Source organism: Phyllostomus hastatus, unplaced genomic scaffold, assembly GCF_019186645.2.
Source record: "Phyllostomus hastatus isolate PE091 unplaced genomic scaffold, TTU_PhHast_1.1 phas_scaffold_78, whole genome shotgun sequence".
NCBI lineage: Eukaryota > Metazoa > Chordata > Mammalia > Chiroptera > Phyllostomidae > Phyllostomus > Phyllostomus hastatus.
This window is the reverse complement of record NW_025334041.1, coordinates 44,696,162-44,712,691: the sequence shown is the minus strand read 5'-3', so window position 1 is coordinate 44,712,691 and position 16,530 is coordinate 44,696,162. Positions and strand designations below refer to the sequence as shown.

Below are 16,530 nucleotides of genomic sequence, written 5' to 3'. Positions count from 1 at the left end.
ATAAGTTACTATCCTTCATCTGTGTTCCATTAATACACCTCTCAAAGTTCTATACTCTTTATTCTTCTTATCTAGACCTCATCGATTCTGCCACAAGACTGTCACTTTACTATTACTGCTAGTAAGACCTAGTCTATACAATTGTAAATGCTTCTCAATACCCCCTACCTGATCTCAGCCCACTTTGCAATTTTCTGAACTATACTATTGTGGGGGGTTGTCTCTATTCTTTTACTCACTACTCCTATATACTAATCTTTAGTCCAACCCTACCTTAGAATCTGACCTCCCACAGCCTCACAGCTTTCTAGATCCAACTAACAATCCTCTCATCCCCAATAAGAGTCTTACCTTCTTTCCATCCTTTCTAAAACATGGATAGTGGGGTGGAGGATCACGGTTAACACTATAAGGAGCCAAAGGATAACCCATCTCTTCTCTACTGGCCGCTAAAGTAAATATCATAGTATACTGTCTTGCTGTTTTAAACCATTTTGCCTTACTCCTCCAACTGATCACAAAAAAAGAGTAGGGGGAAGCTGTGAACACCAGGATACACGAAGGAGATTGCACCACTGAATCTCACAAATATTCTACCACAGAAGTTCACACGATAATTACAGGGAATCAGAACAGATCCAATTAATAAACAAGAAGAAAACAGAAGAAACCCACGAACAATGAGAAAACAAAGAAACAACCCCCAATTGAAGGGAAATGAGGAAGCCTCAGAAAAAATGCTAAATGAAATAGAGGCAACTCAACTATCAGATAGTGAGTTCAAAACAATGATTACCAGGAAGTTCAATGAACTCACAATGAGCTTTCAGAAATTAGAGGGAAACTACATCAATCTCACTGCAAACGATATCAACATGAAAAAGGAAATAGAAACTCTCAACAAAGGTCAAGAGGAAATGAAGAATACAATTTCTGAACTGAAGAACACAGTAGAAGGAATGAAAAGCAGGATTGATGAAGCAGAAGATCGGATTAGCGAGCTGGAGGACAAAGTAGAAAACAGCATCCAGAAAGAGCAAGAAAAGGAAAAGAGGCTCAGAAAGAATGAAGAGGGATTAAGAGAAATGCAAGACAATATGAAATGTAATAATATCCATATAATAGGGATACCAGAAAGAGAGGAAGAAGAGCAAGGGATCGAAAACCTAGTTGAGCAAGTAATGAAGGAGAACTTCCCTAATTTGATGAGAGAAAAAGGCACACAAATCCAGGAAACACAGAGAGTCCAAATCAAGAGGAACCCAAAGAGACCCACCCCAAGGCACATCATAATTAAAATGACAAAATGTCAAGACAAAGAGAGAATCTTAAAGGCAGCAAGGGAGAAACAGGAAGTAACATACAAGGGAGCCCCAATAAGGCTAACAGCTGACTTCTCAATGGAAACACTTCAAGCCAGAAGAGAATGGCAAGAAATACTCCAGGTAATGAGAACCAGAGGTCTGCAACGAAGGCTACTATATCCAGCAAGGCTCTCGATCAAGATAGAAGGCCAAATAAGAAGCTTCCCAGACAAAAGAAATCTAAAAGAATACACCTCCACCAAACCAGCTCTGCAAGAGATTCTAAAAGGACTGCTTTAAGGAGGAGAGAAGAAAGAGAGAGAGAGAGAGAGGAACACACGTATATAAAAGACAAGTACCTATCAATAATAACCTTAAACGTAAATGGATTAAATGCTCCAATCAAAAGACATAGAATAGCTGATTGGATGAGAAAAAATGACCCACATATCTGCTGTCTACAAGAGACCCACCTCAGGATAAAAGACCTACACAAGCTGAAAGTGAAGGGCTGGAAACAAATCTTCCAAGCAAATGGACAGGAAAAAAAAAGCCGGGATAGCAATACTCATATCAGACAAAATAGACTTCAGAAAAAGGTCCATAAAGAGAGACCCAGAAGGTCACTTCATAATGCTCAAGGGAAGAATCCATCAAGAAGACATAAATATTGTAAATATATATGCACCCAACATAGGAGCACCGAAATCCATAAAGAAAAGCTTAGAGGACGTCAAGAAAGATAAGGACAGCAACACAATTATAGTGGGAGATTTTAAAACCCCACTATCAAAAATGGACAGATCTTCCAAACAAAATATCAACAAAGATATTGTGGCATTGAACAATACCCTTGAGGAAATGGACTTTACTGATATATACATAGCCCTCCATCCAAAGGAAGCTAAATATACATTCTTTTCAAATGTACACGGAACATTCTCAAAGATAGACCACATGATAGGACACAAAAGAAGCCTCAACAATTTCAAGAAAATTGAAATCATACCAAGCATTTTCTCAGACCACAAGGGACTGAAGCTAGAAACCAACCCAAAGGAAAAAAACCAAAACACTCAAAATAATGGAGATTAAATAGCATGCTATTAAACAATGAATGGGTCAAGAATGATATTAGGGAAGAAATCAAAAGGTTTCTGGAAACAAATGAAAATGAACTCACAACAACCCAAAACTTATGGGACACAGCCAAGGCAGTCCTGAGAGGAAAGTTCATAGCAATACAGGCCCACCTAAAAAGGTTAGAAACATTCCAAACAAACAACCTAACCCTACGTCTACAAGAACTCGAGGAACAACAATAAAGGCAGCCCAGAGCAAGCAGAAGGAAGGAAATAACCAAGATCAGAGCAGAATTAAATGACATAGAGACTAAAAGCACAATTCTAAGGATCAATGAATCCAAGAGCTGGTTCTTTGAAAAGATAAACAAAATTGACAAGCTTTTAAGGAGACTCATCAAGAAAAACAAAAGAGATAGGACCCAAATAAACACAATCAGAAATGAAAGAGGAGAGATTACAATAGGTACCACAGAAATACAAAGGATTGTAAGAAATTACTACAAAGAGCTGTATGCCAAGAAATTTGAAAACGTAGATGAAATGGACAACTTTCTAGAAAAATATAATCCTCCAAAACTCAATGAAAAGGAAGCAGAAAGCCTGAACAGACTAATAACAACAAAAGAAATTGAAGCAGTAATCCAAAAACTCCCAACACACAAAAGCCCTGGACCAGATGGTTTCACAGGAGAATTCTACAAAGCATTTAAGGAAGAGCTAACCGCTATCCTTCACAGACTATTCCAAAAAATCCAAAAAGATGGGAGTCTCCCAAACTCTTTTTATGAGGCCAACATCATCCTAATTCCAAAACCAAATAAAGACACAACAAAGAAAGAAAACTTCAGGCCAATATCACTGATGAACATTGACACTAAAATCCTCAACAAAATACTGGCAAACCACATCCAACAATACATGAAAAAGATAATACACCATGACCAAGTGGGATTCATTCCAGGGATGCAAGGATGGTTCAATATTTGCAAGTCAGTAAATGTAATACATCACATAAACAAAAGCAAAGACAAAAACCACATGATCATATCAATTGATGCAGAAAAAGCATTTGATAAGGTACAGTACCCATTCATGATAAAAACACTCGGCAAAGTGGGAATAGAGGGAGCATTCCTCAACATAATAAAGGCCATATATGAGAGACCTTGAGCCAACATCTTTCTCAATGGGCAAAAATTAAAATCTTTTCCACTAAGATCAGGAACAAGACAAGGCTGTCCACTTTCACCACTTCTATTCAATATAGTACTGGAAGTTTTAGCCACAGCAATCAGACAAGAAAAAGAAATAAAAGGCATTCAAATCGGAAAGGAGGAAACAAAACTGTCACTGTTTGCAGATGACATGATAGTATACATAGAAAATCCTATAGACTCTACCAAAAAACTGCTTGACCTAATAAATGAATTTGGCAAAACAGCGGGATACAAAGTCAATATCCAGAAATCAAAGGCATTTCTGTACACCAACAATGAAACAGCAGAAACAGAGATCAAGGAAAAAAATCCCATTTGAAATAGCAAAAAGAAAAATAAAATATCTAGGAATAAACCTAACCAAAGAGGTAAAATACCTGTATTCAGAAAACAACACAACACTAAAGAAAGAAATCAAGGAAGACACAAACAAATGGAAACATATACTGTGTTCATGGATTGGAAGAACTAATATCATCAAAATGTCCATACTACCAAAAGCAATTTACACATTCAATGCAATAGCTATTAAAGTACCAATGGCATATTTCACAGACATAGAACAAACACTTCAAAAATTTATATGGAATTATAAACGACCCCGAATAGCTGCTGCAATTTTGAGAAAGAAGAGTAAAGTAGGAGGGATCACAATACCCGACACTAAACTATACTACAAGGCCACTGTAATCAAAACAGCCTGGTACTGGCATAAAAACAGGCACAGAGACCAATGGAACAGAACAGAGAGCCCAGAAATAAGCCCAAGTCTCTATGGTCAATTAATATTTGACAAAGGAGGCAGCAACATAAAATGGAATAAAAATAGCCTCTTCAACAAATGGTGTTGGGAGAACTGGACAGCTACATTCAAAAAAATGAAACTTGAGCACCAACTTACACCATATACAAAAATAAATTCAAGGTGGATAAAAGACTTAAATATAAAAGGTGACACCATTAAAGTCCTAGAGGAGAACGTAGGTAGGAAAATCTCAGATATTTCACGAAGAAACTTTTTTACTGACGTGTCCCCTAGAGCAAGGGACATAAAGGAAAGAGTAAACAAATGGGAACTCATCAAAATTAAAAGCTTCTGCACAGCTAAAGAAAACAGTATCAAAATTAAAAGAGAACCAACTGTATGGGAAAATATATTTGCCAATGATACCTCAGACAAGGGTTTAATCTCCAAAATATATAAAGAACTTACAAGACTGCACTCTAAGAAGACAAGGAATCCAATTAAAAAAGTGGGCAAAGGACTTGAACAGACACTTCTCCAAGGAGGACATACAGAAAATCCAAAGACACATGAAATGATGTTCAATATCGCTAGCTATCAGAGAGATGCAAATTAAAACCACAATGAGATACCACTTCACACCAGTCAGAATGGCCATCATAAACAAAGCAACAAACAACAAGTGTTGGAGAGGTTGTGGAGAAAAGGGGGACCCTAGTGCACTGCTGGTGGGACTGCAGACTGGTACAACCACTATGGAAAGCAGTATGGAACTTCCTCAGAAAACTAAAAATGGATCTGCCTTTTGACCCTGCAATTCCACTGCTGGGACTCTATCCTAAGAATACTAAAACACCAATTCAAAAGAACCTATGCATCCCAATGTTCATAGCAGCACAATTTACAATAGCTACATGCTGGAAGCAACCAAGATGCCCATCAGTAAATGAATGGATCAAAAAACTATGGTACATTTACACAATGGAATTCTATGCAGCAGAAAGAAAGAAGGAGCTCCTACCCTTTGCAACAGCGTGGATGGAGCTGGAAAACACTATGCTTAGCAAAACAAGCCAGGCAGTGAAAGACAAATACCATATGATCTCACCTTTAACAGGGACCTAAATAACAAAACAAAGAAACAAGCAAAATATAACCAAAGACACTGAAATAGAGGACAGGCTGACGGTGAACAGAGGGAGAGAAGAGGGAATTTAAGGGGACAGTGGGAAGGGTTCACAGGAACAAACTTAAAGGACACATGGTCATAAACTAAGGGGAGGGTGGTAATGGGAGGGAAGTGGGGAGGGTGGGAGGAGGGACTGGATTGGGAGTAAAAAGGAGAAAACTGTATTTTAACAATGATTAAAATAAAAAAAAGAATAAGCACAATTAGTAGGCACAAAATAGACGGGGAGAGATGAAAAATGGTATAGGAAACAGAGGACTCAAGGAACTTATATGTATAACCTATGAACATGAACTAAGGTTGGCAGGAATACTGGAGGGTTGGCGGTCAGGGTGGAGGGGAGATAAAGGGGGAAAATTGGGAAAAATGCAATAGCATAATCAATAAAAATACTTAAAAAAAGAAATGTGGCAAAATGTTTATAACTGGTGAATTTAGGTAAAGGGTATATAGGTGATCATTATACAATTCTTTGAAACTTTCTGTGTATTTGAATATTTTAAAACTAAAAGGGAGGGATAATTTATGTTTATGTTAGTGATATTCATTAGCTAAACAATTCCAGATGTAAAATTGGGATAAAATAGAATAGTTTTCAAGGATTTATCTGCTTCCACTGCAAATATCTTGTGTCCTTGTATCTGTTCCTGGCCTGGTTCAATGCCAGTAACCCCAAACTGAATAACTTCCCAAACTCATACTTTCCAAATGAAGCCTTTAGTCATGCTGCTTCCTCAGACTGAAAAGCTGTTCCTATTATTTCACTTGTCAAAATCTTGCTCAGTCTTCAAAGCTTAATTCAAATTCTCCTTTGTCCATGAAAGTCTATTCTGAACCTTTCTCCAACTAGAGGCAATCACTCCTTGCTCTTCGGCCCCTACACCCTTGTTCTTTTTTGCATGTGTCATTTATGTACCACCTTACATTCCCCACCAAGGGAAAGTTTTGTTTAATTCTGTTGAATAGGATGTAATCCAAATTTCTTAGAATAATGAACAAGGCTCCAATGACTCAGTGGTTACTTCCTTCTGGGTCTTATGTCTTGACATACCCTTCAATGGACCTGATACAGGAGCTATAATATAAATCAATTACTAGGGACTCCTGGGTCCCACAGATTCAGGTCCCTAAATTCCATGGCCTACGAAGGAACAAAGTACTCACCAGAATCCCTGTGAATTGCTGGGATTCTCACCCTATTACAACCTGCAGTCCTGGTGATTCTTCCAGGCTACCACATCCACTGCTTTCCTCTGTGCTTCACCTGATTAAATTTTGCTCCATCTTACACTTCAAGAAAATAAAACCCAAACCTTCCCTGCAAAGCCTTCATGAATTTGGCTGACTTTTGAGGAAATAAAGGAAGCTTTAAATTTTCATGATGTTACAACTTCCCTAAAAAATAAGCATCCATCTGACCTTTGCCTCACTGAGGCCCAGTCCATCCATCTTGTTGGTTCTTCATTCCTCATTTTTTTCTTGTCTCCCCACTCTCCTCTTGCCATCCCTCCCAGAAGTAAAAGCTTGGCACAAGCCAACCCTCAGGACTCCCCCCCCCATTTTTTAAATATATTTTATTGGTTATGCTATTATAGTTGTTCCATTTTTTTCTCCCTTTTATTCCCCTCCACCCTTTACCCACCCCTCCTACCATCATCCCCCCACCTTAGTTCATGTCCATGGGTTGTGTATATACCATTCTTAACTGTCGCCTGTCTATTTTGTACTTACCATTTATGCTTCTTATTTCCTTTACTTTTCCCCCATTCTCCTCGCTCCCCCTCCCCACTGATAACCCTCCATGTAATCTCCATTTCTGTGATTCTCTTCCTCTTCTAGCTGTTTGCTTAGTTCAGGGGGTTTGTTTGTTTGTTTGTTTTAGGTTTGGTTGTTGATAGTTGTGAGTTTGTTGTCATTTTATTGTTTGTATTTTTTATCTTCTTCATTTTCTTAGATAAGTCCCTTTAATATTTCATATAATAAGGGTTTGGTGGTGATGAACTCCTTTAACTTGACCTTATCTGGGAAGCACTTTATCTGCCCTTCCATTCTAAATAAAAGCTTTGCTGGATAGAGCAATCTTGGATGTAGTTCCCTGCCTTTCATGACTTCAAATACTTCTTTCCAGCCCCTACTTGCCTGTAAAATTTTTTTTGTTTTTTTTTTTTTGAGAAATCAGCTGATAGCCTCATAGGAACTCCTTTGTAGGTAAGTGTCTCCTTTTGTCTTGCTGCTTTTAAGATTTTCTTTTTGTCTTTAATGTTGGGTAACTTCATGATGATGTGCCTTGATGTGTTCCTCTTTGGGTCCAAATTCTGTGGGACTCTCTGGCCTTCCTGGGCTTCCTGGACTTCCTGGGAGTTGATTTCCTTTGCCATATTGGGGAAGTTTTCCTTCATTATTTGTTCAAATAAATTTTCAATTTCTTGCTCTTCCTCCTTTCCTTCTGGTACCCTTATGATTCAGATGTTGGAACATTTAAAGTTGCCCTGGAGGTTCCTAAGCCTCTCCTCATTTTTTTTTAATTCTTGTTTCTTCATTCTGTTCTGGTTGAATGTTTATTTCTTCCTTCTGGTCCAAACCATTGGTTTGAGTTCCAATTTCCTTCCCTTGACTGTTGGTTCCTTGTATATTTTTCTTTATTTCACTCTTCATAGCCTTCACTTTTTGCTCTATTTTGCATCCATATTCAACGATTTCTGTGGGCATCCTGATTACCACCGTTTTTAATTCTGCATCAGGACTTTTATCCCAAGCATGTAACAAGGTATAAAACAAAATAAAACAAAAACAAGACCCCAGGGTTTTTTCCGTAAGAGAAATTCTTAGGTCAGCTCTTCAGATATTTTTTTGAAAGAGGAATTTTATTTTATTTATTTTTTAAAGATTTTATGTATTCATTTTTAGAGAGAAGAGAAAGGAAGGAGAAAGATGGGAACATCAATTTGTGGTTGCCTCTTGCACACCTCCTACTCGGGACTTGACCCACAACCCAGACATGTGCCCTGACTGGGAATTGAACCAGTGAGCCTTTGGTTCGCAGGCCCATGATCAGTCCACTGAGCTATACCAGCCAGGGGGTCTTAAGATATTTTTTAAAAATTCATCATAAATGTATTCATGCCTTGCTGTACAGTTCCCTGTACATGCCATACTGTTTCTGAGAAAGAGAGAGAGATGTCAATGTGAGAGAGAATCATCCAATAGATGCCTTCTACATGTGCCCCAACCAGGGATTGAACCTAGCAACCTAAGTATGTGCCCTGACTGGGATGATGCTCCAACCAACTGAGCCACCTGGCCAGGGCCATGCCATATTATTTTTATATCTTACTGCTTTTGAAGTTCTGTCCCTTCTGCCTGGAATATCCTTCTCTATATAGTTTTCTTGGCAGTGTACACTTCCCCACTCACAACTCTCCTCCACAGAGTCTTGACTAATCCACAGTAGCTGGCTTTGTCATTTCTCTGTGGTACCACCACTGTGCGAGTGTTTACCTTTTTCTGGGTTGTAGTATGTTGTACATGTCTGTCTTCCATGCCAGATGGTAGGCTCCTTGAGAGCAAACATTGAACCTCATTGACCTTTATATGCATCCTTCTAGTTTCTATCCCAGAGCCTGATCAGTATAATAAATGCTTGCTAAATAAATATATATCAAATGAATGTGAATTAATAATGAATTCATTTTTCCCAGACCTGATATTTAAGACTTTCTAAAGGTATAAAGGAACTCTGTAAAATGTTGGAACCATTGCTAATTTGGAGCATTTATGAACCTCATGGTGCCAAGTAGAACATTTTACTTAACTGGCTCTGATATTCTTTAGGTCATTAATCTGAAAAGCTTCTGAGTCAGAAAGCCATTTAAAAAATGAACTCTGTTAACTAAAACTGTGTATTTCACTTGTTCAGAGAAGCTGGCTTCCCCTATCCAGCACAAGGCAGTTTTCAGTGGAGACTTGACCTCCTCCAGCTGGCTTAGATTTGTTGCTGCTCACTTACAAAGTGGGGTTTACTTAGAGCAGGGCTTTACAATAACTTGTCTAGCATATGAGCATGATGACGTCTCTTGCTCCTTGTCTTGCTAATAATAGACTGGCCATCAGGTGTGAGCAATTTCTGTATTCATTTTGGACTGAAGGGTCTTGTAAGAATATTTCAAATTTGTGTTTAGTTATACAATTATTATATCATTCAATTTTTATAAACTTTTTATTGAGATATTATTTATATACTATAAAATTCACCAATTCAAAGCATAGAATTCAGTGAATTTAATATATTGCTAGAGTTGTGCAACCACCACCACAATCTAATTCCAGAACATTTTCATCACTCAGGGAAAAAAAAACCTTCCCATAAGCAGTTACTTCCTATCCCTGACCCACTCCCCAGTTTAACCTAGCCAACCACTGTTCTACTTTCTGTTTCTATATCTTTGCCTAGTCTGAGCTTTTCAGATAAGTGGAATCATAGATTTTGTGGCCTTTTGGGTCTGGCTTCTTTTACTCAGCATAATTTTTAAAATATTCACCTACAGTAGTATGTATCAGTACTTTTTTATTGGCAATAATATTCCATTGTATGGATATAATACATCTATCTTAACCATTTGAAATATTTGGTTTGTTTTACTTTTCTTCTATTATAAAAATGCTGCTAGGAACATTTGTGTACAAGTTTTTGTATTGACATATGTTTTCATTCTGTTGAATAAATACCTAGGAGTGGAATTGCTGGGTCATATGGCAACTCTATGTTTTAGGTGAAGAACTGCCTGATTATTTTCCAAAGTGATGAGCATTTTACATTCTCATCAACAGTTAATGAGAGCTTTAATTTCTTTACTTCCTCACTAACACTTTTTATATCTGTCTGTTTAAGAATAACCACCCTAGTAGGTATGTAGTGCTATCTCATTGTGGTTTTGAGTTGCATTTATCTAATGGCTAATTAACTAATTTAATTTTGAGGTCATACATTTTAATGAACAATTACAGTGATAAAACATGGCATTTTATTTTAATATTGGTGAACATTAATTTTTAGTGAGTTTCAATACAGTGGCAAAGAGAATATAAACCATGAAATATCATAATTAGCAAGTGTAATTCATTGCCAGCTCATCCTAAAAGATTCTGACTTGGCAAGATAATAAATACAATAAAACATTTAGCTATTATCAAGTATAGGGCAATGGGACAAACCTTGCATCTGTTAATAGTTTTGTTTAAACAATATTATTTCTGTTGGGTGAATATCTAAATCTACTCCTTCTGCCCTGGCTTGCATGGCTCAGTTGGTTGGGCATCATCTTGCAAAGCAAAGGTCACTGGTTTGATTCCCAGTCAGGCTACATGCCTGGGTTGTGGGCCTGATCCCCAGTTGGGATGCCTGTCAGAGGCAGCTGATTGATGTTTCTCTCTCACATTGATGTATATCTCCCTCTCTTTCTCTCCCCCCCTTCTCCTCTGTATAGAGTTAATAAAAGAAAAAAATTAAATAAGTAAATTCAGTACTACTAACATAAATAAAATATTGGGTTGGCCAAAAAGTCTGTTTATTTTTTTCCATAAAATAAAATACACATTTTTTTCCATAAAATAAAAGACACATTTTTCATTTTCACCAATTACTTTATTGATTTAGATATTTTGAGTATGTTGGCTATCTTCTGCATAATATAATGTTAATTGTTCTCAGTTAATGTCTCAATTTGATCACTATCAACTTCAACTGGTCTACCTGACTGTCGAGCATCATCCAGGCAGAAATCTCCAGCACAAATTTGCACAAACCACTTTTGACACATTCAATCAGTAACACCACCTTCTTCATACACTGCACAAATCTGTTTCTGCATTTCAGTTGCATTTTTACCTTTCTTGAAATAAAGTATAATACACCAAAAATGTTGCATATTTTCTTCCATCTTCAATATTAAAATGGCTACACAAAAATTCACCAGTTTTGATTAGTTTTTTTAATGCATACTGATATGACAGCTGTCACAAAACAAACTAACAAAAGTGTTTCAAATAAAGTTAGAGACAACTGAACGCTACTAGAGCCATCTTACAGAAAAAAAAACAAATGAACTTTTTGGCCAATTCAATAGCATCCACATCTGGAACCCAGATCACATGTGAATGGCTCCACAGGTTTTGGTCATTTTTTGTTTTGAGACAAGAAGGGAGCCTGGGCCAATGTGGCTCAGTTGATTGGGTATCATCCTACAAACAAAAAGGTCACCAGTTCAATTCCCACTCAGGGCACATGCTTGGGTTGCAGGTTCAGTCCCCAGGGGTGTGTATGGAAGGAAATCAATAGATGTTTCTCTCTCACATAGATGTTTCTTACCCTCTTTTTCTCCCTCCTGTACCCTCTAAAATTAAAAAAAAAAACAAGTAAGGAGAAAACATACTGTTTTCTTAACAAAAGAAGTCACATTTGAAATAAAATTAAAAGAACAGAGTGTTTTTATTTGTGGATGGTGTACAAAATGTTAAATAAAATTACATATTCAGTTTAAACAGTGGCTTCATTTAATAAGAATGCCAAGTACTTTTTTCTTTGATCTGGATTTTTTATGTACATCAGTAAAAAACCCCCAAAATATAATATTTTAATAATCATTTTCAAGATGGTTCAAATGTTGTGTTGAAGATTAATAAAATGTAAACCAGTCCTGCAAATAAAACTTTAAAAGGCGTGCTTGTTTCCTCAGCACATATACTAAAATTGAAACAATACAGAGAAGATTAACATGGCCCCTGAACAAGGATGACATGAAAATTCGTGAAGCATTCCATATTTTTGGGACATTATGCTAAGTGAAATAAGCCAGTCAGAGAAAGACAAATGCCCCTTGATTTCACTCATATGTGGAATCTAATGAACAAACTGAACTAACAAGCAAAACAGAGACAGGCTCATAGATGGAGAGCAGATGGCAGCTAATGGGGGTGGGCTTAGGGGGTGGAGGGATTGAGCAAAAAGGAAAAAGGACTCATGGACATGGACTATAGGGTGATGATTGCTGGGGAGAGGGAGGTATAAAATGGTAATGGAAAAAAATACAAGAAAGATTAAATCCAAAATATTGTTAAAGAAAAAAATTCATATACTACTTTTGGTATTTGCCCTGCCAACCAGTTCTGGGATATTAGAATGAGAAGAAATTGCTCTTGTACATCTAGTCTAAGAAGCATATCTTATGGAAATATAAAAATATTGTGATTCTGAGTGCAAAAGCATGATGATCTCTATAAAGCACATTAGTCAGTTTAGGAAAGAAGGTATAAGAAATGGGACAGCAAAACCACTTGTATAAAATGTAAAAGCTGTCATCAGAGAAATGCCAATCAAAACCACAATGAAATACCATGTCACACCAGTTAGAATGGTTATCATCTAAATAAAAGTCAACAAATAATGTACTGTCAAGGAGGTGGAGAAAATGGAACCCTCATGCACTGTTAATGGAATGCAAATTGGTGCAGCAAATGTGGAAAACAATATGGAGACTCCTCAAAAAACTAAAAATAGAACTACCATACTACCCAGCAATTCCACTTCTGGGTATTTATCCAAAGAAAATGAAAACTAACTGGGGAGCAAGACAGACCACATAACCCAGGGTTCCAGCACGGAGAAATAAAGCCTCAAAACACCAACCACCTGTGGGTGGTTGAGGTGATGGGAGAGACTCCCAGCCTCACAGGAGAGTTCATTGGAGAGACCCACAGGGTTCTAGAATGTACACAAACCCACCCACATGGGGATCAGCACCAAAAGGGCCCAGTTTGCTTGGGGGAAGAGGCAGAAGGGACTAAAATCCAGCAGAGAGCGGACTAAAATCCAGCAAGCACCATTGTTCCCTCTCGGACTCCTCCCCCACATACTGTTTCACAACCCAGCACAAGGGTTGCCCCGCCTCAGTAAACACCTAAGGCCCCGCCCCTCACTAACTAACAGTCACGTCAAGACAAAAGAAAAATAATGGCCCAAACAAAAGAACAGATATAATACAACTAAGCAACGAAGAGATAGCCAACCTAACAGATGCACAGTTCAAAGGACTGGTGATCAGAATGCTCACAGAATTGGTTGAATTTGGTCGCAAATTAGATGAACAAATGAAGGCTACGCTAAGTGAAATAAAGGAAAATGTACAGGAACCAATAGTGATGGGAAGGAAACTGGGACTCAAATCAATGGAGTGGACCATAAGGAAGAAAGAAACAACCAAATAGAAAAGAATGAAGAAACAAGGATTCAGAAACATAAGGAGAGGCTTAGGAACCTCCAGGACATCTTTAACCATTCCAACATCTGAATTATAGGGGTACCAGGAGGAGAAGAGGAAGAGCAACAAATGGAAAAGTTATTTGAACAAATAATAAAGGAGAACTTCCCCAATCTGGCAAAGGAAATAGACTTCAGGAAGTCCAGAAAGCTCAGAGAGTCCCAAAGAAGTTGGACCCAAGGAGGAACACACCAAGGCACATCATAATTACATTAGCCAAGGTAAAAATGAAGGAGGGAATCCTAGAAGCAGTAAGAGAAAAGGAGGCAGTTACCTACAAGGGAGTTCCCATGAGACTGTCAGCTGATTTCTCAAAAGAAACCTTGCAGGCAAGAAGAGGCTGGAAAGAAATATTCCAAGTCATGAAAGGCAAGGACCTACATCCAAGATTGCTCTATCCAGCAAAGCTTTCATTTAGAATGGAAGGGCAGATAAAGTGCTTCTCAGATAAAGTCAAGTTAAAGGAGTTCATCATCACCAAGCCCTTATTATATGAAATGTTAAAGGGACTTATCTAAGAAAAAGAAGATAAAAAACATGTACAGTAAAATTACAGCAAACTCACAATTACGACCACACCTAAAACAAAAACAAAAACAAACTCAGCAAACAACTACAACAGGAACAGAACCACAGAGAAGTAGATTACATAAAGGGTTATCAACAGGGGTGTGGGAGGAGGAGAGAGGGGGAAAAGGTACAGAGAATAAGTAGCATAGATGGTCAGTGGAAAATAGACAGGGGGAGGGCAAGAATAGTATGGGAAATGCAGAAGCTAAAGAACTTATAAGTATGACACATGGACATGAACTAAAGGGGGGGAATGTGGGTGGGAGAGGGTGTGCAGGGTGGAAGGGAAAATGGGACAACTGTAATAGCCTAATCAATAAACTACATTAAAAAATATATGAACAGTAAAATGACAACAAACCTGTGACTATCAACAACTGAACCTAAAAAAAAAAACAAAAACAAAAACTGAGCAAACTAGATCAGGAACAGAATTAGAAATAAAGAACATATGGAGGGTTCAGTGGGAAGAGAGAGTGGGAGAATGGGGGAAAAAGATACAAGGAATAAGAAGCATAAATGGTAGGTAGAAAATAAGACAGGGGCAGGTTAATAGTATAGGAAATGGAGAAACCAAAGAACTTGTATGTAGGATGCATGGACATGAACTAAGGTAGCGGGAAAGCTGGAGGGAGGTGGAATGAAGGGAAGAGAATAATTAAGGGGAGAAAAAAATGGGACAACTGTAATAGCTCAATCAATAAAATATACTGAAAAAAGGAGAAAAAGGAAAATGAAAACTAATTCAAAAAGATGTACATACCCCCGGTGCTCATTGCACCATAGCCAAGATTTGTAAGCAACCTAAGTGTCTATTGATAAATGGAAAAGGAAAATGTAGTATGGATGTGATATATACATATGTGTATATACACACACACATATGTATATGAATGTGTATATATGTACATAATGAAGTATTACACAAGAAAAAAATAAAATTTTTCCATTTGCTACACCATTGATGGACCTAATAGGTATTATGTTAAGTAAAGTAAGAGAAAGACAAATAACATAAGGTTTCACTTATATATAAAAATCTTATTTAAAAAACCCCACGAAAACAAATGAACAAACAAAACAAAAACAGACTCATAGAAACAGATCAAACTGATAGTTCCCGAGGGCTGAGGGTGGGGATGAGTGAAAAAGGTGATGGGGAACGCAGTCAGCAACATCGTGGTAAGTTGCACAGTAACAGGTGATGATTATGCCTTAGTGTGACTGTAAGGTATGTAAATGTTGAATCATTATGTTGTACATCAGAAACTAATATAAAATTATATGTACATTATATTTAAAGTTTTAACAACTTTTTTTAATTTAAGGCCAATCTTTTTTTTAAATAAAAACAGACAAAGTTTTTGAACTGAAAAAAGAAGTGGGCTATTAATGAATGTTGATCTGTCTATAGGCCTTTATATAGAGAACTTTTCCCTCTTTTCAAGCAATTAAACATAAAATCAGTGAAGATTTTTAGATTTTAAGTGAGGCATAAGTAAGAATTTATTTTAAAACAGATGATTTGCTACATGAAATGTCTTCAAAATAAAGTTGTAAGTTTGGGAGTCTAAGATTTTTTTATATTGATTTAGATAAAATTGACCTGGAAACAGGTGGCAAGATAAGAAGTTTTCTGTCTCTGAGATATCGTGACACTTTTTGCAAAACATTAGATAGAGACAATCTGAAAATTTTATTTAATGATATTGCCTAACCAAGGTATTTTATTTATTTATTTATTTTTTTTATTATTGTTCAAGTACGGTTTTCTGCCTTTTATCCCCACCCAACACTGCCCACCTCCCCACCTCCCTCTTGTTTCCACCGTCCCTCTGTTATTGTCCATGTGTCTTTTATACTTGTTCCTGCAAATCCTTCACTCTTTCCCCCTGAAATTCCCTCCCCTCTCTCCTCTGACCACTGTGAGCCTGTTCTCAATTACAGTGTCTTTGGTTATATTTTGCTTGTTTGTTTGTTTTGTCGGTTAGGTTCCTGTTAAAGGTGAGATCATATGGTATTTGTGTTTCATCGCCTCTAACCAAGGTATTTTAAATGTAAAGAAATGTGACAGAAGCTACATTTTTTGTATAAATCACTGTTATCTT

General features: G+C 37.3%; 1 protein-coding gene and 1 non-coding gene across 2 annotated transcripts in view; both read left to right on the top strand.

The window, feature by feature from the left end:
• Nucleotides 1–16,530, top strand: part of FBXL13 (F-box and leucine rich repeat protein 13) — a 275,894-nt gene that overhangs the window by 223,626 nt on the left and 35,738 nt on the right. The window lies entirely within an intron of this gene.
• Nucleotides 12,256–12,362, top strand: LOC123812217. The gene has a single exon (XR_006784506.1). It is a non-coding gene; the product is annotated as a U6 spliceosomal RNA (small nuclear RNA).